This window comes from Neolamprologus brichardi, chromosome 15 (assembly GCF_056152115.1).
Source record: "Neolamprologus brichardi isolate AB-2024 chromosome 15, ASM5615211v1, whole genome shotgun sequence".
Taxonomy (NCBI): Eukaryota; Metazoa; Chordata; class Actinopteri; order Cichliformes; family Cichlidae; genus Neolamprologus; species Neolamprologus brichardi.
This window is the reverse complement of record NC_142118.1, coordinates 2,632,890-2,657,678: the sequence shown is the minus strand read 5'-3', so window position 1 is coordinate 2,657,678 and position 24,789 is coordinate 2,632,890. Positions and strand designations below refer to the sequence as shown.

At 41.6% G+C, this 24,789-nt stretch overlaps 1 protein-coding gene across 1 annotated transcript in view; it reads left to right on the top strand.

Annotated features, from left to right (window-relative positions):
• The window catches only part of nrxn3b (neurexin 3b), a 346,576-nt gene that overhangs the window by 16,573 nt on the left and 305,214 nt on the right, over positions 1 to 24,789 (top strand). The window lies entirely within an intron of this gene.

Below are 24,789 nucleotides of genomic sequence, written 5' to 3'. Positions count from 1 at the left end.
TGTGTTGATCGGCCACGTAAAACCAGAGTTATGATAAAAAATATCTGCAATGTTTGGTTTTCTTCCTGAATACTGTCGTTGTTTATATTTACTGTGGGAAGACACGATAAAAACGGCGTTTTATAAGGAAAACGCTCAAAAGCCTGTGAGCAAAAACAAAACCCAAACACCCCAGCCTTTCCTATTGGTGGAAAAATGTACCATGTCGACCAATCAAAAACTGATATGGCAAAATGACATTTAGTTGTTTAGAAAGGGGGAAGTTTTAGGAGTGACGGCGGTGTCCTGAGATGTGAGAGATTTGCGACGTTCAGCACAAATGTTGTGTAGTTAGTGTGTAGTTAGTGTGTAGTGTAGTCAATAGTGTTGTGTGTGTCAGAACAATGAGGCGACCGCTGAATGTTACAGGTGTTACAGCAGTGATACATCTCCTGTTGTCTCCTGCAGGTATCAGGCTGTTGTTCTCCTTCATCTCATAGTGGACAGAAATTATTTTTTGGAGTGACACAAATAATTTGTGTGGCATCAGATTTGATGCAGAACAGCTGATTGTTCTGTAAATAGTTTGAAATGTTTATTTAAAAAAACGCCTTGGCTGCATTTTTAGGTAAACAGCTGCAAAAAACTTTGTTGTTTGTATAACTCAGTTACGTTTTTGAAGAAGTAACTATGTAATTAATTACCCAGCATCGGTCATTATATCCTGTATTTTGCAGACAGAGAGTTACAGGCTCTCTCCCAGACCACAGACTCATAAGTTTTATGGGAAGACGTCTACTGACTGCAGTGTCTAAATGGCAGTTCTGATTGGGTAGTCATTGTTTTGATGTGACTCTTTGTGAGCAGTTCAATATCACCAATTTCCCGGGACAGTAATGTATCTGCTGACTTTTTACACAGATGGAATTACAATGAAGCTTCACTGTAATGTGTTTGATTTACCCATTGCCTATCAGACTGACTTTTCCCTGTGTATGGGCTAAAACTGAATTCCCCTGCATTTATATCACTTAAGCAAAATAGGTTGTAATGTCTATGTAGTTAGAAATCCTAAAGCTCTGTTGCACAACAGAAGGAGCCAGATATGATACACGGGACTTTCTATGCAACTCCCTTGGGGATTTTATTTTCCTCCCACAATCTGAGGGCATGTCAGTCAGATGGACTGATGATTTAAAGTTACTAATAGGTGTAAGTGGGACTATTATCTCTAGACTTGTGTGACATATTAATCAATATGTAGCCTTTTAATCAAGGAATGCTTAAACATGATACAATATGACTCTAAAACAGAGACAGCAGCCAAGCCAGTGTTCACATTACACTGTGATGAGTAAAATGAGGACATGCCACGGTCCCAGTGTTATTAGATCCATGTCTCTGCAGTAGTGTGTGTGTGTGTGTGTGTGTGTGCTGTAAATGGCACAGCGGTCAAAGGGCACAGTAAACAGGAGGCTGGGGAAAATAGACTACACAAAAGACCCGAGTCCACCACAGAAAAAAAAGGAGGAAAAAAGAAAAATGATAGCTGCAGCCAAAGGGCCAGGCGAGAGTGTCAGTGTTGCAAGATTATATATTTGTAATGAAAAATGTGGAGCACCTTGTCATCCCTCTACTCAGATCTGGGGCTGATATTGCACGTAACCGTTAAGCCATCTACAGGGAAAGTTTTAGTCTCTTGCAATCCAAGAGAACCCCATTGTTCTTGGCTCAGAGATGCAACTTTTTGATGCATAGCATAAGTTGACATGGCAAACTTTTCTTTAAGCTATGGCAGTGGACTGTGCTCCAGTTAGTAACATTGCTCTAGTTAGCAAAATGCTGAACTTCAGGCTACAGATATTTTCAGATTTGAGTGCCTCGTTTATCTAATTAATGTAAATATGTGGTGAAGAGTTATTCTTATGAGCAACTTTATTACTAAATTTAACCTATTTTGTCTTTGGGAGATGGAAAATAGGGCAGCATTTATAACAATCCAATTTCAGTCATACTTTTATGTCATCCAGAGAATGAGCTTATGATGACTCAAAGGAGACGCCATAATGTTCATTATTGGTTTCAATATTTTGAGTTTGGTTATCTGTAGATAGTAACTGTGCTTCAGCTGCCAGACGCATCAGCTGCTACATGTATCACATCAACACTTGAGGTGTTAATTAGGGGTGGGTTTTTATAATCGATTTATCGATTAAAATCGATTCTGGCTTGGATTACGTAAAATCGATTCATTAAAATCCTGAATCGATTTTTTAATATAAATTTATTTTGCCCGAAATGCCAGAATCTCTGGTGAAATCTCACAAAATTTCAACAACCACCAAACAGCTAAAACAGTAAATGAGAGCAGGAACACGGATTCTGCACAAAGACGTAAACACACAGCGGGACCCGCGGATCAGAATCAGTTAGATGTCGAATTTCTCACAGTTGGGGCTGAAAGCCGACAGCTCGCTGATTCTGATCTGTCGGCGGGTCTGCGCTTTGCGTTCACATGTGCTGATTCTAAAGCTGTTAGTTTGATGTCTCTCCAAACAATATTGACCGAACCAGCAGCAAAAGAAGATCCAAACTACGCTTCACAAAAACATCGTCAAGTATTCACTCTTACTTTTACTGTTTTGCTTCAACCACGATGCACATCTCTCTCTCTCTCTCTCTCTCTCTCTCTCTCTCTCTCTCTCTCTCTATTATTCGCTTGCTTGTTACGCACAAGTCTACCGTTGTTTACAGCGCTATCGGCCGACTTTTTTTTTTTCTGTTTTATATACTTCCGAAAAGAAAACCTAATTTCTGCCGTTCAATGCTGAACAAATTTAAACTTTTTAAAATTATGCAAAATGCAAAATGCTTAGCCGTGTCTCTAATAAAACCGCTGTAACTTCAGAGGTAATGTTCATGTGTTGATTAATGGTTTTCTTTCGTTTTTGATGTACTGCAGAATATTTTTATAAAATCCAGGCCAGGAAAATCACCTTCATGTGTTTCTGTGCTTTATCTTCAGCTACTTTGACACAAAGGCATCTGCTGTGACGCTCACACCTCTGTTAAAGTCTTGCGTGTGTCAGCTTCCTTTTTATAGATACAAAAATATGTAAACGTACTAATCAGAATTATAATATTTCTGACTGTCAAAATTTCCCATATTCAAATCGAAGTGAATCGAATCGAATCGAATTAAATCGAATCGTGGATCGAATCGATTCTGGACCTTGTGAATCGGAATTGAATCGATTCTAAAAATCAGTGACGATACCCAGCCCTAGTGTTAATGTCAATCACAGATTGAATGTGTGCTATGTTTATTAACACGTTGAATTTAGGGTTATTTTCTACTGTGTTACTTTAACACTTAGCTGTACAATGAACAAAAGTTATACCCTTAATGGTAATTATTCCACAAGATCCTATTTTTAACAGAGAACAACCACTCAGTACATTCAGTTCCCTTTTACATGATGATTTTCCCCCTATGTCTCATGAGAGGTGTGCCTCCATCCAGACATCTGGTGTTCATCTGGTGGTAACAGTATCAATATCAGAGATGAGACTGCAAGGCAGATTGCACGTTTCACTACCTGGCTTTTCTCTGAGTTTTAAGAATGTTAAAGCCCAAATGAATTGTATTCGAATCCAGGCACACATGAATATTTTCACAGTTTGTAATAAATGCAATGTAAAGTTGATTATCTTCACACATAGTCAAAAGGTGGAAGTTGTCTGATACAGTGACCTTAAGAGCTCATCTCACCTTTATGGGGATGATGTGGTTTTGTTGGTTTCACTGGGCAGTGACCTCCAGCTCGTACTTGGGAAATTGATGCTTGAGTTTGCAGCAGCTGGAGTGAGAATTAGTACTTCAACGTCCAGGAACTTTGAAGTGCTAACTTTGAGGTCAGGCACGAGTTACTGTTCTAGTTGGAGGACGATTGAGGGGGGAATGGAGAGATGGATTGGTGTGGGGTCAGCAGTGATGTAGACTTTGTACTGGTCTGTTGTGGTGAGTTGAGCTGATGGTGAAAACAAAGCTGTCGATTTACTGGTTGATCTACTTTCCTACACACACCTGTAGTCGTGATCTCTGGGTAGAGACCGTAAGAAGAAGATCACGGATCCAAGTCACTGAACTGAGCTTCCTCTGAAGGGTGGCTGGGCTTCATCCTATATGGACAGGGTAAAGAGCTAGGTGTTTGGGAGGGACTCAGAGTCGAGCCTTTAGCCCTCCACATCGAACGCAGCGGGTTGATGTGGTTCAGGCATCTAACCAGGTGTCTCTCAGGAGCTGGTGTTGTAGGCATCTCGCACGAGGAGAAGGAACTGAGGCAGAGCCAGGACATGCTGCAGAGATTACATCTCTTGGCTGGCTTGGGAATGTCTTGGTGCCTGAAGAGCTGAAGGAGGTAGCTGGGGAGAGGGAGGTCTGGGCATTTCTGCTTACACTGATGCCCCTGTGACCCTGGACCTTGGTAAGTGGCAGAAAATGGATGGATGGCAATCCAAAGGTGATAATAATACATCCGACATTACTACAGGCTATTGGACAGAACTGAAATGTGCCAGATTTCTTTTTCTATAATTGCACTCCCAGTACTGTGAATGATCCTGAAAAGGCTACTGGCTTTTTCTGTAATGGAACAGTATGGACAGAGCGCAGGCACAGCTACAGTAGCTTGTCCCCATTGCCAAGTTGTCAGCGGTCCACTTTAGAGAGCAGTTAGTCCTTGGAGAGCGGGAGAGCGAGAGAAAGGAGTTCAGCCCAAGTCTAATCCCTCAGCATGAAGGCTTAGGACTGAGAACTTATTCTCCACTTCTGGAGTCGCTCTCCCTAATTATCCCCTCAAAGTCCTGCCGCAGACTTCCAACTGACAAGATTTTTGCTTTCTGCCTCTGCGGCACTCATTCTGTTTCTGTCTCCTCTGTATATACGCTCTCTCCCTGCACGTCACCGTTTACTTGATTCCTTCTTTCTCAGTTGGCCTCTCTGCCTTTGTCCCACCCCATTCATCTCTGTCTGCCTCGGTATCCTAGCCTTTCTCACTTTTACTCTCCTCATCTTCCTCTTAGCTTTCTCTTCTGTTTCTCTACTTCAAAGTCATGTGGGCGTCACGTGTCTCAAATCACAGTCAGGCTTAAGATGGGAGTGCTCACTGCTGCCCACAGATGCTGCCAGGCTTCAGTGGCATTTATGAAGAGCTCTGTCCATACGCCTCTTAGCTTTTCGGTTTGGTCGCCGGACTCGGACAGTACTACACCAGAGTGCTCTAGTGGTCGCAGTGGTTTCAGAAAATACTGTAACTATACCTTCAGCACTCATGTAAGATTTATTTTAAACGTTAAAGGGCAGAAAAAAGATTGTATTTTTGCTTCAGAACAAATTTGCAGTGTATGTGTTTTTTTTCTATTGCTGTGTTGTGTTGCATTACTTGATATGTCAATCCAAGGAATGATTACATTTCTCCTCTTCTGAGTGGTTGATGTGTGTTGATGCTTGAAAATTTGAGAGTGACATATAATTTGTGTCAGGATGTTGTGGGTAAGCAAGTTAAGGTGCTGGTGTTTTGAGACAAGTCATGAGCTGCCACTGAGTGCCGGACTTCACTGGCTCCAGCATCAGCTCTCAATTGCTGTCACCTGAATCAGTGCTGGTTAAGTATGAGGGGCAATAAGGCTAGCAGGCTGTGGCTAAGTAAGCCGCTGCAAAATTTTTGCAACCTGTGACGCAAGGGAGTGTCGATCTGAGGGTAATGTCGGCACAACTTAAGTTGTACGTTTGCAAGAAATTTCATGCTGAAATAATAACAGCAGACATGGAACCAATGGGCTAACATGCACCTGCTCTTATTCATGTAATTCCCAAATCGAGAACTATATGAATTAATTATCCCAGTATGAGTGCTATTAGGGAATGACATTAACAATAACTGTTTTCATAAAGACACTTTAACCACAGCTGCTTTTACTGGTGGAAGCTTGAGTCATTTATGTTTATATTAAAGCTATTGTTGATATAATCACACTCACATTTGTCAGCGTTAAACAGGAAAGATTATTCTGATGTAGTTAGGTTAGCGTAATACTTTTAAATAATGTGAAGTGATAAATACTGTTTTACATCTTTAAAAATACAATCATGTCATCATCATCATCAACTTTATTTATAAAGCGCTTTAAAACAACCACAGCTGACACAAAGTGCTGTACATTGGAACTGTAAAATAAAATTACATAAGATATAAGTAAAAACCAAATAAAAGAAGAGTGAACTCATTAAATAACTACTTCAATTAAAAGAGAAACTAAGTCTCGCTTATGTGAAAAATAACGTTTTTCACTGGACTCTGTGCACTCTTGCTGCTTCCATAGGAATGAGACGGGTAAGGAGCAGCCAGGTACTGCTAATCAAATCTACTTAATCAAATGATCATTAGCAAAAAATCTAGCAGTTTGCTGGTCTGGAGCATGGAGCAAGTGTGTAACTTCAGTGCCACAGTCTTGCCAGAAATGACACGCCAGCAAATATAACTCAAAACTGTACTGTGCAATGCTCAGAGAAACTGTAAAAAAACAAAACAAAGAGCCACGTTTCAGTCTCTACACACCTCACTTAGCATGTTTACTGTTAAACGTTAAGGCAATACAACGAAAAAAGACTGAACAAGTGACTTGTTTGGAAAGGTTGCCAGGAGGAGACCAGCAGTTCTCAAATGATAAATATAAAATATTGGCTGAAAATGATTGAAATGACAAAAAAGAAAAGAGTCAAAATGTTGTAATGGCTCGGTCGAAGTGCAGACCTCAAACTGATTAAACGCTAAACTGGGACCTTAAGAGAGTTGTGCATAGATGAATATCTACAACCTTCAAGTGAAGGAGGTGAAGGAACGTTATACAGAAGAGTGGACCAACATTCCTCCAGTGATAGTCAAACAGGAAACAGTTACTTCAAGTTATTGCTGCTAAAAGTGGTTCTACAAGACACTGACTGATGGATCTACTTAGTTTTTCACAGGACAGGAGTCACTGGACAACATCCTGTTTAACATGGCTGTAACTTACAATCCAAACTACTGCAGTTGGTAAAGTTGGCCAACTACGGCGATTATTAAACCCCCGAGAATGTTGTTCAATGGGAGCATAAGAACCAGTCCACTTGGAGTCTGTAGATAAATCTGATTTTCTGTCATTGATCGATATCCTTCTTAGCGGTCTATCTGTGGACTCTTGAGATGAAAGTTGAGACGAGGGTTTTCCATCTCGAGTCCAGAGAGTTTTACTCATACAGCACCGGACGTAGAGACTGAGGGGGGTTACATTCTCTAAAAATGTGTTGGATTAATTTTTCCCCTTGTGAAATATCAAAGCTCAAGTTTTGGACAAATAATTCAAAACGTGCATTGAAAATTCATTAGACAGATGACGTTTAACTAAAAGATTTTGGAATTATTGTGGTGTTGGCACATGTATGAAAAATGTGTTAAGAGAACTTATGTGCTAAGAGCTGGGAAGGGAATCTTACTGTATTTTACAGTCCTTTTTAGGGAAACACTTTGGGGAGCTAGGAGAAAACTCTGAGGATATCCCTGAATGCTATATTTTACTGAGGCAAATTGACATTAAATTGATTTTCTGCTTCTAAAAAAAGTAAGGCAGAAAACTTGACCTCACTTTACCCAGTCCTTCACTGACTGATGGCACGTTTGAAATGAAACACTTGTCCTTTCTTGTCCTTTGTAATGCATGGCACCAACAGGCAATGCATGCCATCGGAGGCCTGGTTCATTCCCATCCATGCCGCATAGACAACGGCTGGGAGTTTTCCTGTCATGCTTCAGACGCTGCATTCAGAGCACCAGCTGTCACTTATTGGCCTTGGCGTGCGTTGGCCGTTCTGTTGATAAATAGCTATTTACGGACAGACGCTCACCCTGAAATTGAGTTTAACTTTGCCCATCCTCATTACTCAATCCAAAACTACACCACAACCCTCAAGGTGGGTTTCAAAGTTGCTACAAATTGAGGCCACTGGTCCAATTAAATTTCAGCACTGACCGGCTGCTCCTCAAAGCAATCAGGAAATATGAGTAGTAAATGGAGACCTTCTCTTCTATACCTGTGGCTTTCCTCCCGCAGCCCATTGTTTCTAAAAGAGGCTGATTGGCTGGGCTAAAACCCAAAAAATATCTGGGAGTCGTAACATAAATGGCTCGAAACTCCAACTGAAAGTGGAAGCAACAACCAAATTCTGTTCAAGGATCAAAGGCATTAAAAGATTTGTTTCTAGAATCTGAGAGCATTGATTGTGCCTTCTAATTTCCGTTGCATGTTTTCTCCCATTTCTCTCCACATATCGTTTTCTATGCTTTGCCATTTCCTTCATTTCTCTCATACTCTTGTTTCACTCTGTTACTTTGGCCTTTTGTTTTCCATTTAGTTTAAATCATCCTCTTGTCGTTTTATTTCTCCTCTCTCGCCCTATTTTTCCATTTCCTGCATCTCCGGTTCCCCCAGACGTTGGGCAAAAATTAAAAAAAATCAGCTACAGTGCAAACTTCTAACTCACTGATGTCATTACGATATTCGGTAGCCTTTCCCTCCTTCTCTTTGCTTTCCTCTCTGTCTCTCCCTGCTGCTGACCTCTGGGATCAACCGAGCAAAACTGATTCCCACTTTTTCACGGATCACCAGTACGTCAGTGGTTACACAACAGCGAGCGAGAGAGAGTGAGAGAGAGTGAATGCAAATACGCAACTGACGTATTTGTCCATCTTTATTTGTGTCGCTGTTTATAACCGTGAGAAATTTGCTTTTGGTTAAGCCTCGCTCTCATCGCAGTAGTTAGTGAATTGTGATTATTAGCTGGCATGTGCAAAATGTGCACCGTTTCCTCTCCGTGACCAGTGAAAGATCAGCTGACACGTTACATAAATTCAGTACAACACATCTGCAAATATATACATGCAAATTGAAAACATCCTTATCATTCTTCCAAAGTCCGATTCGTCGACCACGTGATTTAACTTAAACTGCATGCTTGTCCGGCAATCTGTCAGAAGTAGGTCAAATCATATCTCGTGTAAAATAAATAAATAAATACTGGAGTACGAGTTCACATTGGGCTGAAATCTAAGAGATGCTGTGCATTGTTTGTGAAGTGCATGAGATCTTACAAGTGGGATTTATGCGAAGAACTAGGTTAAGATGTGGCTTGAAGGGCTGTATTGTGAGAGCGTAAGTATGAGTGCAGGAAGGCTTAGGAATATGCAGGAGCGAGTGCGTCTGTGCAGAGCGTTGTGTGATCGTGCAGACGGGTGACATGTGTAGATGTGATGGCTGCAGCCATGCATAGATGTTCACACCAGGGAGAAAGTAAACAAACATGGCAGCAGAACGGTTTACGAAAGCAGCAACCACTGCTAGAGCACGTTGCCTCTTTCTTTCCCTTCTCCCTCCTATTATTGTTTAATTCTTCCCCCCGTTTCCGGTTGTCCTTGGCTTAGGAAGTAAATTTTTCATGTGTTGTTTGTTAGTTTGTAAAAATCACAAGGTTAAGAAACTGCTAAAAAAAAGATTTCAGGTAAAATATTTAATTGAAAACTGCAGTGTGTGAAAAATTTGAGTGGTGGTTACAAACAGCTCTTTTCTGCTTTGGTTCTTTGATTTATTATTTATTTTTTGGGGGGATGAAGAAAACAGGGAATAGATTTTCCGAAATGCAGTTTGGAAACCACCGGCTATGAGCTGATGATAATTTGCCTTTTAATTAGCTTTCTGCATTCATAAACTGCTATATGTAACTAGTTCTTAAGTTTCTTTTTGAAAACAACAACAACAAAATTCTCACTGTGTCCTATTTTAGGTTTGATTGCTGTAATTTAAAATTACAACCAAATTTAGAGCTCTTGTGCACAGACCATGACTCAAACATAGCTCACTCTGCTTTATGTGGCGCATTGGATTAAAGAGGAACAGGTCTTACCACATGCACTTATATGAAAGAAAACATTTTCAAAGGACTCTCTGCAGTCTTCTGAGAAACAAAGTATTCCCCGTGATTTAATAGCTTCCAGAACCGCCTTTAACAGCAATAACTTGAAGTAATATTTTCTGTATGACTTTATCAGTCTCTCGCATCGTTGTGGAGGAGTTTTAGCTCACTCTTCTTGACAGTGTTGCTGTAGTTCATTCACGTTTGGGAAAATCCATGTATACACAGCTGTCTTAAGGTCCCAGCACTACATTTCAGTCAGGCTGAGGTCTGGAGCATCACAACACTGGGATTCTTTTCTTTTTCAGCCATCCAGTTGGAGATTTGGTGAGCCAGTATCAGCCGAGCTTCAGCTGTCAGACAGATGGCCTCACATTTGGCTCTAGATTACCTTGGTACACAGAGATGTTCATGGTGGACTCAATGACTGCAAGGTGGCCAGGACCAGCGGTTGCAAAACAAGTCAAAATCAATACCCCTCCAATACTGCTGACAGTTGGCATGAGGTGTTTGGGCAGATATGCTGTGTTTGGCTTTTGCCAGATGTGGTGTTTTGCATTATGGCCAAATGTCTCCAGTGGGGCCATGTTCGTGTTTTTTAAACAGAAAAGGGGCTTTTTCCTAGCAGTCCTTCCAAACAAGCCATACTTCCATACAGACTATACATTAACGTTATCATTTAACGTCCTCACTGAGGCCTGTGCAGTCTTCTGGTCACACTTGCTGATGATCAGTTAATCAGTTGCATTTGATTAGCAGCGCCTGGCTGCTGCTTACCCTCTTCATTTCTGCATCATATGCGTCCTAGCTTTCATAAGTATAAGGTCCAGATTTTTATGTTATGTCAGTACTGGACTTTTTGGCATGTTTTTAAATCAGTTTTTTTTCTGTTTCTTTCTTTTTTTCTATGCATAACTCATGGCAGTCTTTACGCCTATGAAATGTAGTAGATTTTTCATGATTTTAGAATCATATTTGCTAAGGGTGCAACAATACTCGTATCGATATTGAACCGTTCGATACAGTACTTTCGGTTTGGTACGCATATGTGTCGAACAATACAAAATTTTTAATTTATTTTATCAACTTTCCTTCTGACGGTGCTGTCTGTGTTGACCGCTCAGTGGATCTGCGCTCGACAGTGCAGCCTAGGCGGAGTAGTCGAACGCAGATTCACTGAGCGCAGGGAAAGCTAGCAAGACAGAAGCTAAGCTCGTTGCAACATGGCAAATTGAACCTCCCCCACCCTCATTCAGATCTGGCATTTGGAACTATTTTGGTTTTCATGTGACATATGACCCTGAAGGTAAGCGCGTCATGGACAAAAGTAAAACAGTATGTCGGATGTGCCACGTGATGCTCAATTGGTGGGAACTAGTGCATTAGCGCAGTTAGCTCGTTAACGTGTTGCCGTCCAGCCCCACGCACGGGGCGATCCGCGGTAGCTCGTTAACGGAGATTTGCCGTGTTGTGGCGTTAACGTCATTTCAGATTAACGCTGACAGCACTAGTGGGAACACAACGAATATGACTGCACATTTACGCTGACACCATCCTAGTGCAAAGACAAGTGGAAGCAGACAAAAACAACAAGCACGCATGCTACAAACTTTACCCGAGTCATTTAGACAGCCGTTAGCACATGATTCTCCTTATGGGGACCTGATATGTTTAATATGCTGCTGAGAATATAGCCCAGAAGAAGCGTATAGTATAGCTTTTATTTTGGAAAAGAGCCATTTCTCTGTAATAAACTCTCTTTTCCAAAGATCTATCAATCAGATAGATTTATTTTTTTATTACTTTGTTGTTTCAGCAACATTAAATTTAAAAACTGTACTTTTGAGTTAAAATATCTATTTATAATTTTAATAAATGACAAATTAAAAAGGCATGAACATTTTTTTTGTATCAAAAAAATATCGAACCGTGACACCAAAGTATCGAACCGAACCGTGAAATTTGTGTATCGTTACACCCCTAATATTTGCACGTATCTGTATGAATGCTTATGTGTGTGTGTGTGATGATGAAGTGTAGTGCTCATGCAGTGTGTTTCCTGCAGTCTTCTAACACAGAGGAGTCTACAAAGGCGCTGTCTCAATTTAAAAACATTTTCTATCCTGGCTGGGGAAATTTTGACCCATGAACCATGAAGGCAGAGAGCTAATGGAAATGTGACTTCTATTAACTGCGGAGTTACAAAGTAAGCGATATGAAATGTTAAAAAGGTGAAATGAAAGAACAATTTTTTTACTAACCAAGGGCATAGTTATTTTAGATTAAGAATAAAAACCTTTAAAGTGACACCATCTGGAGACAATGAATATTCTGAGAGTCTTGATAATATCCGATGTCTTTTTAGGCCAGTGTGACTGAAACGAAATACACGACACCGGTGACGCCCTGCTCACCCCTTTTCTGTGACAAAATAAGCAAATTCCAGTTGATTCGATTAACCATACCACCGGCTTGGTGGTATGGTTAAGTCGTACCAGTGGTACGGCTTAACCATACCACTTGTTACGTAAGCGGATTCCAAGAGAAAGGTTCAGAGTGCTGAAACAGAAAAACTCAGGCAGTTAATATTGGCTGCGCAAACATCCGTGCCCACGTGTGTAATTTGCCTCTGAGACGACGATAATTGGCTATACAGTAACTCCAGAGATTGTGCACAATGCAGAGAAATTATCTTCAGTCACATTTTTCTTTTATAATCATGCCCTCAATTAACCAGGCTGTTGAGATGTCTAAAGGAGCCACGTGACTCAACAAAGACGTCCAGCATATGCTTAGTTAGAACAGAAATGAAAGAGGATCTCTAACCCTCCACCACCACTACCCCCCCTTCAGAATGAGACATGGTAGAAGCCATGTAGCAGGCAAATGCCCTTGCTCTGGTTGAGCCATTATGCAGATGATATGCTAATGAAGTCATCTGATTTGATTCTGCTTAGGGTGTGCTGCACTGGGGGGAAGATAATCAAGCGTTGATCAGCTCCCAGTACTGCACTCGCTGTGTGCTCGTGTGTGTGTGTGTGTGTGTGTGTGTGTGTGTGCAGTCACGTCCTATGCTGGTTGGCTTCGGGAGAGAGAAAATATATTTGGTTACACGTTAAATTTATGTAATTTTTTTTGTCCTTTTATGTACACTGACTACACACACTGACTGCTTTACTGCATTTAAACACATCAGTGTACTTTTTGGTTGGATGTTGCTGCTGCTGGAAACTGCACCATCAGCGGGGCTGTGGGTAGGACACCAGAAAATCTTCAGTGCTCACAACCTGTTTGTATGTGTTACTTATGTCTGTGAAGGTTCTCAGTCATCCAGGTCATTGTAGTCAAAGGAGCTTGCAAAGAAAAGCGTCTGGACTTCAAGCAACTTAAAGAAGTCCAGACGCTTTTCTTTGCAAGCTCCTTTGACTATGTGTTACTTACATTTTTCTTTTGCTATTTATTTATTCAGCTAATTCCATGCTATTTACTAAAAGTCTAAAGGTTGTTTCATAGCCTTTTCTGAAGTACAATCTAAAAAAATATATTTTAGTGGAATGGTAGCTATTTCTGGAGGACTGTCAAATCTCAAAATATTGCAAATGTCAACCAAAAGAGAGTACATAAAGCTTTGCGAGACGTTTCCAGACTCAAATCTAGGAGCTAACAAAATGCTTTGACTTATAAATGTATAAACTTAAACGTATACACATATATGTTTAAGGATGCAGTCTCCATCGCACTGCACTCTGTCCTCTCACACCTGGACAACAACAACACCTTTGCCAGAAGGCTGTTTATAGACTTCAGTTCAGCGTTCAATACAATCCTCCCCTCACAACTCATCAGGAAACTGACAGACCTGGGCATCAGTTCCCTCATGTGTAAATGGTTATGAACTTCCTGACCAACCGGCCCCAACATGTCCGGCTGGATAACCGCTGATCATCTACAATCACGATGAACACCGGTGTACCACAAGGCTGTGTGATGAGCCCTTCCTTCTACTCCCTCTTCACCCACGACTGCAGGCCTGCCGATGGTTCCAACACCATCATTAAGTTTGCAGATGACACCACGGTGATTGGCCTCAATTACAACGATGAGGCCGCCTACAGGGAGGAGGTGGATCGTCTGGCTGAGTGGTGCGAGACAAACAACCTGCTGCTCAACACCGAGAAGACCAAGGAGCTCATCGTGGACTACAGGAGGAATGCTGACCCACATCCACCCATCTACATTAACTGTGGAGCGTGTGAGCAGCTTCAAGTTCCTGGGAGTCCACATCTCCGAGGATCTCATCTGGACGACCAACTGCTCCAAGCTGGTCAAGAAGGCTCACCAGCGCCTTTTCTTCCTGAGGACTCTGAGGAAGAACCACCTGTCCTCAGACATCCTGGTGAACTTCTATCGCTGCACCATCGAGAGCATCCTGACCAACTGTGTAACAGTCTGGTACGGGAACTGCTCTGCCTCGGAAGGCGTTGCAGAGGGTCGTGAAAACTGCCCAGCGCATCGCCAGAGCACCACTTCCTGCCATACATGACATCTACTGGAAGCGGTGTCTGAAAGGGGCTGGGAAAGTCATCAAAGACCCCAGTCACCCATCACACGGACTCTTCACCCTCCTGCCCTCTGTGAGGCGCTACAGGAGCCTCCAGACTAAGACCACCAGGTACCAGAACAGCTTCTTCCCCACAGCTGTCAGACTCCTGAACTCTGCCTCCTGACATCTGACCCACGTTAACACATGGACTGAACATACACACACCCACAACCACTAGCACTTTATATAGCCTCTGTAGATAGTAGCCACATATTTCACTTATCTTAACTGCACTACTTAATAATTCTGTATAAACAGTAATTCTGTACAATACGATAATTATAATTCTACAACTGTTTACAACTGTTTATATATAGCATATTTCTGTATAATTTTATATTTATATCCTGTTCATAGCCTGTACAAAGCTTGTATACCCACTACAGCCTGTACATACTTATAGTTATAGCATATTCATAACATACCTTCATACTGTGTACATTGTAACATACCCATAATAGACCTATTTTTGTACCCTCATACCTATAACAGACCCATTTCTGTAATATATCTATATCATGGCTAAAGCACTTCTGGATGGATGCACACTGCATTTTGTTGCCTTGTACATGTGCATGTGCAATGACAAAAAAAGTTGAATTCTGTTCTGTTCTATTCTATTTTATTCTATTCTATATATCAGCTGAAACATTCCAAATTGTGATGGGTGATGTGAACAACGTCGATCATCTTGTTGCGATGCAGTGTTGTGCTGTAGTCTGGCATTATGTTGTTGTTAGTTTGACACAGCTACGCTGCAGAACAACTCTAGGAACATGACAGAGAGCCCAAGCTGTCTGCCTGCCCTCCCAGTTTCCAATCCAGTTAAACAACCAGACCAAGTTCTGGTGCCCAGAGGTCTGAGCTGTTTTTCTCGCATGGGCACACCTAAGTAAGTACGTAAGTAAGTCAAATTTGTATTGCTGAAAAAAATATAATGAATATTTTAAAACCACATCAGATATCAATGGGAAAAAAATAATGCTGCATGTCTTTACTGATATGGCCTCGGTTGTGTGTTGGGAATGGAAGGATTCCGGAAGGATGGAAATGATACAGAGGGCTGAATTCAATACACTTGGAAAATCAAATTGGACAAATAATGTAGCGAGCTAGCCAAGTTTACCTGCAGCAACTCAAAATTGTCCTCAATATTTTGTTGGGCCCCCACATGCTTGTTTTTATGCCTAACAACATTCGTCCCAACATTGTCCCAATGTTTCATTCATTGTTGGGGCAATGAATCTGGACATTGTCATGCAGGACACACTGCACCAGCTTATGCTCTGACAATGGGTCCAAGGATTTGATCCTGATAACTAAAGGTAGTCTGGGTACCTTTGGCGAGGCCTTAGAGGTCTGTGTGTCCCTTGTGAGGGATTAGAAATTATTTTACTGCTATTGTTAATAATCATCATCATTACCATTGCATTAATAACATAATCTACAGTATTGATATTGTATTCAGATGTTTAAACATATTGGTACCCGATTAGCCTTTACTACAGGTGCAGTTATAACCACTCTAAACTGTTGAGTTGAATCTATAATCTTAAATGCTTTTGAATGCTTGTTATAATCTTAAATGTGTATGTGCTGGCCTTCTGTCTGGTGGAAAAGGTTACAAGTTGAAACTGAGTGCAGTTCATGCTGACAAACACACAGTAGACTTTATCTCATTTATAGGTGAGAGGTTAATCATGTTTGCTTGTAACTCTAAAATTGTCTCTGTAAAAGAGGAATAGTTTCTTGCTGTCTCTGTAAAAGAGGAATAGTTTGGTTTTCCAGACGGGAAGTGAAAGTCAGAATGTTGACAGGAAGCATCTGCTGTGGAGACGGAGACAATGTTATTTTAAACTGTCTTAAGTCATTGTGGTTTTGAAACCTATGTATGAACTGTATCTGAGTGACGTTTAGGGGCGTAGTAAATTTAAGCCCAGAAGGTATAAAACACCTGCTTATGCTCTGTAAGTCGGGGATCGACGCTGTCTGCGTACAGCGGGCGGTCTTCCCACGCGTGTCATTAAAATCATCGTTTGACTCCACCCGGCCGGACCAGTGTTGTTATTATGGAAGTTGATTACCTCCTCTATCCCTCCTCAATATTTGAACCTAACACCCTCCATGGATAAGCCTCCTCAGACCATCACTGACCCACTACCAAACTGGTCTGGGGTGGCTGCAGCTCAGGAGGTAGATCAGGTCATCTACTGATTGGAAGGTTGGTGGTTCAATCCCTGGCGCCTCCTAGTCTGCATGCCCAAGGTGCTCTCCATCAGAATATGAACGTTAGATATTAGAAAGCACTTGAAAGCATACAAGACTGTTCTTGTGTGAATGGGTGAATGTGGCATGCTGCTTGGAGTACTCCAGTAGGCTGAACGATGTTACAGACAGCATAGCAGCTTCTCGAGACCCTTTCATGTCTGTCACATGGTCTCAGGGTAACCTGCTCTCATCTGTGAAAAGTGGCCTGCTGGAGGTTATTTTGTACCTCTGGCAGTACTTAACCTGTTCCTCCTTGCACAGTGGAACAGATGCTGGCCCTGCTGATGGGTTACGGCCCTGTCCAGCTCTCTTAGAGTAACAGATTGAGATTGTGCTGGGAGACACAGCAAACCTTCTGGTAATGTTGTGCCATCCTGGAGGAGTTGGACTATCTGTGCAACCTCTGGTCCAGGAATCACCTCATGCTACTAGTGCTGACATTGACCCTACCAAATGCAAATCTAGTGAAGAAACAGTCAGAAAGGAGAAGTAGGGAAAAATGTCAGTTGCCTCCACCTGTAAAAACATTATTGTTTTGGGAGTTGTCTCATTGTTGGCCCTCTACTGCACTTGTTAATAATTTCGTTTACACCAAAGCAGCTAAAACTGATCAACAGCCCTCTCTGCTACTTAACGGACAAGATCAATATCCCAGAAGTTGAACTGACTTGATGCATTACTCTGATTAAAAAGTGTTCCTTTATTTGTTTATTTATTTTTGGGCACTATATTAGGAGGGTAGTTTCTGTTTTTTTAAATCATCTGTGTACTTTAGTATGCATGTTGAGAAATACAAATCTGTAACCTTTTACAGGCTATAAACTTGATTTTACAAAATACTGTTAGATTCATCACTTAACTGCTATTTTCTATTTTGATAGATTGTCACGTCGAACCTATCCTGAGATTAAAATCCAGCATGTGCATCAAATTTTAACCATAGGACATGAACTCCCTCACTATCATTGATGCAATTTCTAAAAAATACAGCGAGCATGACTTCAGTGTCCTCAGTGGTAGCTACAGCCCTAGTGCTGTCACAACAAATGTACTAGGAGGACTCGACTGCGAGGCTCTGGTCTTTATTTATTTCTTACAGTTCAGCTGCTTCAGCTTCTCCTGTCTCTGAAGGATTTTTCTTACTTTTTCTTCGGATTTCGCTGTCTTCTTTCCCTTCCCGGTGCTCCGTTCACCTCCGCAGTTCCTCCTTTTGTCTGTCCTCGCTTTCATCTCCGCGTCCCTTTTCTCCCGCTCATTCTCTTGTCACTCTTTCACCCTCACTCATTAGTCACACACCCACCTCCACAATTCCTCTTGTTCGGCTGTCAAACACTCATCAGTTCACTTTGTGTTTTTCACCCCCACACGCGTCTCTCGTTCCACCCCGTCTTTTTCTTCATCACCTCTTTTTTTTATAAAGTGTGAAAATAGCAATTAAATCATCCATCTCATTCTTTAAAAATCTATTTCCGTGATCTCCCACTTTAAAAACTATTACTTTTCCAGTTTAGCTAAAGTTCAGCACCAGTTTGCAACACTCCCCTATCTCCCCCTGCCACTCTTTCCCGTTTCCACTGCACTACCTGTTCCCAATCCCGTCTCGTCCTAGCTCTGATCCTGCCCCGAGCCTTAAGTAAACACAACATCCTTTCACTCTTTCATCTTTTCTCATTTTTTTTCCGTTTGAATGTCGCTGAGCAGATAATGGATTCAACTTGCATGTTCTCGTAGGCGAATCTCAAAGCGCCGCAGCGCACCCATTAACCCCGATTGCCTCAGCGTCTGACTCGGGGTCCTCAAAGAGACTCGCAGACGCATTTGATCCCATTTGAGCATCATCTTCCCTTTCAGAAAAGCGCGTGCTGCTCGGACGAACACATCTTATTGATCTCCACTGCCCTGCACTCGCGCTGCGTGACAGATCTGTAAGAGGCAATAATCGCTCTGCTAATTGGCTGATCAGTTACATGGAAATTTGCTGAGCTGACACAGTTACTGGAACATGTTTGAACAGGTGTGGGTCTTTGTGGGCTTCCTTTTATGTGAGAGATGACACGCTGGGGATTCTTTCTAATTTCAGATCACACTATAACATTCATTAAAAGCACAGTTTGGGGGTGATTAATATAAATATTGAATTATATTTTGCTTCTTAATGAGATTTACTGTTTCGCACATTTTCTTTTTCTTTCTTGGGAGCAGGTGCTGCTGTCTGTTCAGGTATTTGATGAAATTCTTTTTTACTTGTTTTCAGTGGTAATCGAAGGGGGCTGCAGTGTGTTTAAAGAATAAGCGTAATAATATTTTGTGTGCCTCTTACAATGAACAATTTCTAGAAAAAAACAAATCCCAAACCAGCAAGTTCATCAAGATTCAACGATGTAGCCAAAGCTTAATTGGAGCTTAAATTGGATTTCTCTGTGCCAGAGTTTCATTGTTATGCAGCAGCTATTCAAACTACACCACCTGAGCCACACAGTTGCACAGTGACATGTCCTTTTCTTGTATCGTAAACACACTCTAGTGTTTCAGACACATGGCTGAAAGTAGTCTCTAACAAATACACTCTTTTGTTCTGCTTGAGTAACACTAGCTTAAAAACTCCAGTCCAGCTGGTTCAGGAACATATTCAACCTTATTAAAAAATAAAAGCACATAATCGAGACCGAAGCTATTTGGCCATTTAAGCAATCTTTTCTCTCGAGGCTGAGCACATTCAATTTGAAGTAAAGTAATGGATACGTGAATAGTGTAAGTGAATATTACGTTAAAGGGTTCGATTTAACTTTAATAGACTTTAAAGTATAATCTGTTATTTTACATTATTGGACCAAATGTGCATGGCCGCACTTGTTAATCTTAGAATTCAGTTAGTTTTAGTCCTATTTACATAGGTGTGTGAAATAAAGCTCCCAGTCATGCACTCTGCTTTTACAAACATTGGTGAAAAAATAGGTTTGAGCGTGATGTTATCACAGGATATCACCCTTTTAACAAGTTAAGTGGTGACATTTGTTTCCTCCTACATATTCTGCAATCAGCTTTAAGTGGCATTAATGCAAAGTGGAAGTTTGCATTATGGCCTGTATTTGTATAGCGCTTTTACTAGTCCCCCCCTAGGGACCCCAAAGCGCTTTACACACCCAGTCATCCACCCATTCACACACACATTCACACACTGGTGGAGGCAAGCTGCAGTTGTAGCCACAGCTGCCCTGGGGCCGACTGATTGTAAAAGGAAAAGTCACCATCGCTCTGCTGCTTTAATATCTGCAGAGTTACAAACATCAGCACAGAAACTGTGTGCCGGGAGCTTCTATGCTCAAACAGCTCAGTTAGCTGTAATGTGTAGGTGTGCCTGTACCTTTATGCTTGTAACGTGCTTTACTGGACATTTGCAAACCATTTTATACTAAACTTTCGTGCAATTTTTGTAACATAAGTACAGATCAGAAATCTGTGAAATTTCCATGATTGGTATATTTTCAGTTTATACCAATCATATTTTTCCTAATTACTAATTACTTGAAAAGATAAATCCTTGATGTGATATTTTCACTGCATTTTATTAAAAATGATTGAGGACACAGAATCGTTTCTTGAATGTACAGAAAAATATTTCCATGCTGTTATAACAGCCCCATCGGCTGCGTGCTTTTATTTATGTTCTGTTCTTGTAGTGAAATGAAATAAAAAGGGTTGGTTATAGCCTCAGGTTCACCCACAGGTTTACTCCTAATGTAACAATCATGCTTTCTCCTTACATGTGGTCAGTGCTACTGTTGTTCCACGATTGTTATTTCCTCACCTTTAACACTGCCGGATGGCTCTATAGATACATGTGACGATGCTGGAGTAGCTCTGTGAGTTCATGAGTGTAAACAGCAGAGCTCGTTCTTGTGAGTGATCGATAAGTCTTTAAAGCATAACAGCATCACTATGCAACTGAGTGGGGCAAGAGTGGGGTAGTCATGGAGGAAGATGGGTCTGTAGGCGTGTGTTTTGTTAAAGCTGTGTGTGCGTGTGTCTACAGAGACATTAGAGGCTAAAAGCAGGTGATGGACTCATGAAGGGAATACTTGTCTCTAACAGACCTGCTGGGTGAAGCACTGGAGAACAGCTCTGACCTTCTTCTGACCTACGCTGTGGAATGTTCACACCATTCAGTGATAACTGTTAACTTGTCAAAGTATGATCATCTATGTCCTTGAACATGCTAGGCAGAGAGACGTCTGCTTATGCGTATGTATGACTGAGCGAGCGCCTCGCTGAATTATAGAGTATGTTTGCTTTTTAACAGATCAGCAGAAGAGGTGATGCCACAGTCAATGTCACAGCCTTCATGCATAATTGCTCCACTTTGTCATTGCCAAGGGCTGGGCAGAGCCACATCTGATTGCTTCCCCCTTTTCTCCTTCCCTTTGTGTCTTTTCATCTCTTCCCTTCAGTCTGTATTCTCATTAGGCTTATTAACTTATCCTGCAGAGACAGACAGAGCGAGACAGACAACGAGCGAGCATATTGAGTACACTGGAGTGAAAACGAGTAGTCTGCACACGGTGTCTTTTAAAGGTGCTCTACAGAAAGAGATACGTCACAGCATAAACCAAGAATAGCAACTTAAATCTAAATTAAGTCATGTATGACCTCATGTCTGCTACAGCAGACCTGGTGTGTGTGTGTGTGTGTGTGTGTGTGATAGAGCGGGCATAAGCGTGCGGGTGCAGCAGTGTTTATTTGCGAGAGCTTACCTGTTGGCACGTGAGTGATGATAGTAAGAAGACACTGAGCCGCAGAAAGCTTACCCCATCTGTGGTGCTGAGAGGTCACTGTTAGCCGCTGACTCACTGTCTGCCACTGGTTAAAAATGAATAAGAAAAAAAAGAAAGCGCACTGCAACTTTCTGGCATGATTTGGTAACATTTTATATTTATATATTTCCGCATGAAAGATAGATGCTTTGCTTTCCATTAAGGTGCTGATGTGCTTCATATGAATGTGTCGTATGAAGCTCAGATAACAGGTACAAACAGATGATTTTTTTCAGTGTGTATCTGTGGCGGGATGACCCAGCTCTGAAAGGCCGGCAGTGGGTGAAGTCGGAGTGTCTCATAGTTAAATGATGGGCCCCTTTCGGGTACTCAGAGGGCTTTGAAACACTAAGTAATTGGTTTTCCTGGCAGAATGGGGCCACAGCTATGGCTTTGGGCCAGTGCGAGCTCCACTGTAGCTCAGTACTTGTCAGGGACTAAACACAGGGTAGAGGTTCAGTAAGAATTGGAAAATATAAGTCATGTAAATACCTAGATTAAACAAAATTGTTCACTATTAAGAAAAAGACCTAATATTAATAGTCTAGGATTTGTTGTAAGTTATTACAAAGCATTTACACGTACTAAGCCTTACATATGATCTAAAAGTGTGGCTGATGGACTGCCTCGGGTCTCCTGTGTGCCTCAGGGCTGCATTACCACGACACTGTAACATGACGAGTGTGTGTGCACAGTAATGACTGAATGCCAAGAACATGGCTCGGATATGCACACACACAGAAACACATGCACTCAGATTTAGCTACTCAGAGTTTGTCCCTAAAAAGTCCCAGTTCAGCAGGCTTCTCTAACATTCACTCTGATAAACACACACACACACGTACTGTACTTACATCCCCAGGTCTCCAAGCTGATAAATTTTCCCATACTTGTGTGTGTGTGTGTGTGTACACATGTTCATTTTTGTATGTTTGTGGGCAGATGCAGTGGAGCTGGCTGCAGCTAAAGGCTGGCTGGCCTCAGGCACAGCAAAAGCTTAATATATAAACTGGCCTACATGCCACGAACTCTACTGGGAGACTGTCAAGGGCTAATTTTTGAGTGGTAAAGATATGGGGAGGGGCACTATAAAGCTTTTTATGAATTGCACTCATCTCTTTTTGCTCTTCTGTTTCTGCATCAGTGCTTTTATAATTCAAAAAAGGACATATAACACAATGCATATATTCTTCTTTCAGTTGCCACAGTGGATAGATCTCTATGTTCGATTTGTGGGTTTTTTGTTGTTGTTGTTTTTTTCTTGATGCAACCCTCTGAGGAATTTGTGTCTCCTCCTTGTCCGTGGAAAGTAAATACAATGCCCTAATATGTATTTTTATGCTATGGCTTTAAAAGCTAAACAGAAGATGGATTTCAATGCAAACCACCTGATCTTTGGTGTGTACCATCATGCCATTGTGAACCTGGTTGCGGTGCATTGAAGGGCAGAATGTTTTTAAGCGACACCAAAACAGCTGTCCCTTACCACCTGAGCTACCAGCCGAATAAGTCCCAGCAGAAGGGTCCAGCAGTCATGCAAATATGGTCAGAATGGGCCTTCCAGACAGCAACGCAAACATATTAGGCATGTTGGCAGTCAAATATTGCAAATAGGAAGCCAGCATATTTCTACATGTGCCCTCCAAATCCTTGACATGAAGGGGAAATCACTGTCCTCACTGACCTTTGGCACTGACAAAGCTTGGTGTGATTTAACCAAGTATTGTGTAGTGTCATCTTTAAAGGGCTTGTGAAGCTCTGATTTTCCTCCATGACTTTCAGCCCTTGGTTACTAATGGGTTGTCTGTCAAGATCTCACTTTGAAACATTCTTTCAAAGCGTTTCCAAATTGATGGAGCCTTTTAGTGGAAGGCCTCCGTTTAATCCACAGGGTTGTAGCTAATTTGTGCAAAAAGTTGGAAAACTTAGTTATTTGATGTGCAGCAGTTACACTTTTAGCTTTGGATCCCTTCTCGACTTTCCCTGTATCCCTTTCAACATTAATGCTGTCCTGTAAAGTGGAAAAGGTGAATGTCTTCACATTGAATAGAGAAAGAATGCACATATGTGTGTGCTTTAAAAGTTGTCTCAACTGGGCAGCTGATTTGCCTCCTTAATGCCTGTCGGAATGGTGTTTGACTCTCGCTAGGAATATTTGATGAAAGCTGCATTCCTAACTTACCTAAGCGGAAGAGTGAGTGAGAAGTATGTAGACGATCATCATGGGACTGTGTGGGAGTGCAGTTTGTAATATAAAGTGGTCCAAGGCCATTTAGAGCTCCTTATAGTGTATGTAAGCAGAGGAACTTGAAAATCAATTCCCGAAATATACTGGAAGTCAGAGCAGTCTGACAATAACTGGCCTCACGTGATCCTAGTTGGCTTTCCAGAAGCAAAGTTGTGAATCAGCTGAAGGCATCAATAGAATGTTTTGGAAGGAGTGTGAATAATGCATTATTTAGTCTGTTTGACATAAAGGTGTGCCTTATTTTCTCTGCAACATCTCAGATAAAAAAGGTCAAACTTTCAAGGATTTTCTAGTAGGTTTCACAGTCTGAGCTGTATGCATCGGCTCACGGCGTAACACACAATCACAACGACAACTCTTAGCCTGCAATGCAAAGCACTGATCTCATGAATGTGTTTCACCATAGATCAGCAGCCACACAAATACCCACTCCTCAGATTATTTTTTTACAGTTTGTAGAGGGATGATCTCTAGCTCAAGGCTTTTTCTGGTGCAAACGTTTAAGCCGCGTCTCACCCCGTTCCAAATTTTCTGAAAATCCTTGTTTTCCACAGTGGATAGAAATAGGAGACCTCTGGCAATATAAGGGACGAAGCTGTCAGTTCAGCTTGACGCCTGTCAGATGTTCCCTGTTTGGGGCTTGAGGAGGAACAGAAGCTGCTTGACAACAGATTCCCGCTCTTGACCGTAAACTGGTGTCTTTGACTGGAAAAGCAGTACAATGGATGAATTTAAGTGGCTACACTAAGGTCAATCAAATTATGTGTATATATATATATGTTACAAGTTACAAGTACCTGGGGATCCCACAGGCAAATGGGAATCATGAAGAGGTCGCTAGAAAAGCTCCAACCACCGAGTACCTGCAGAGGGT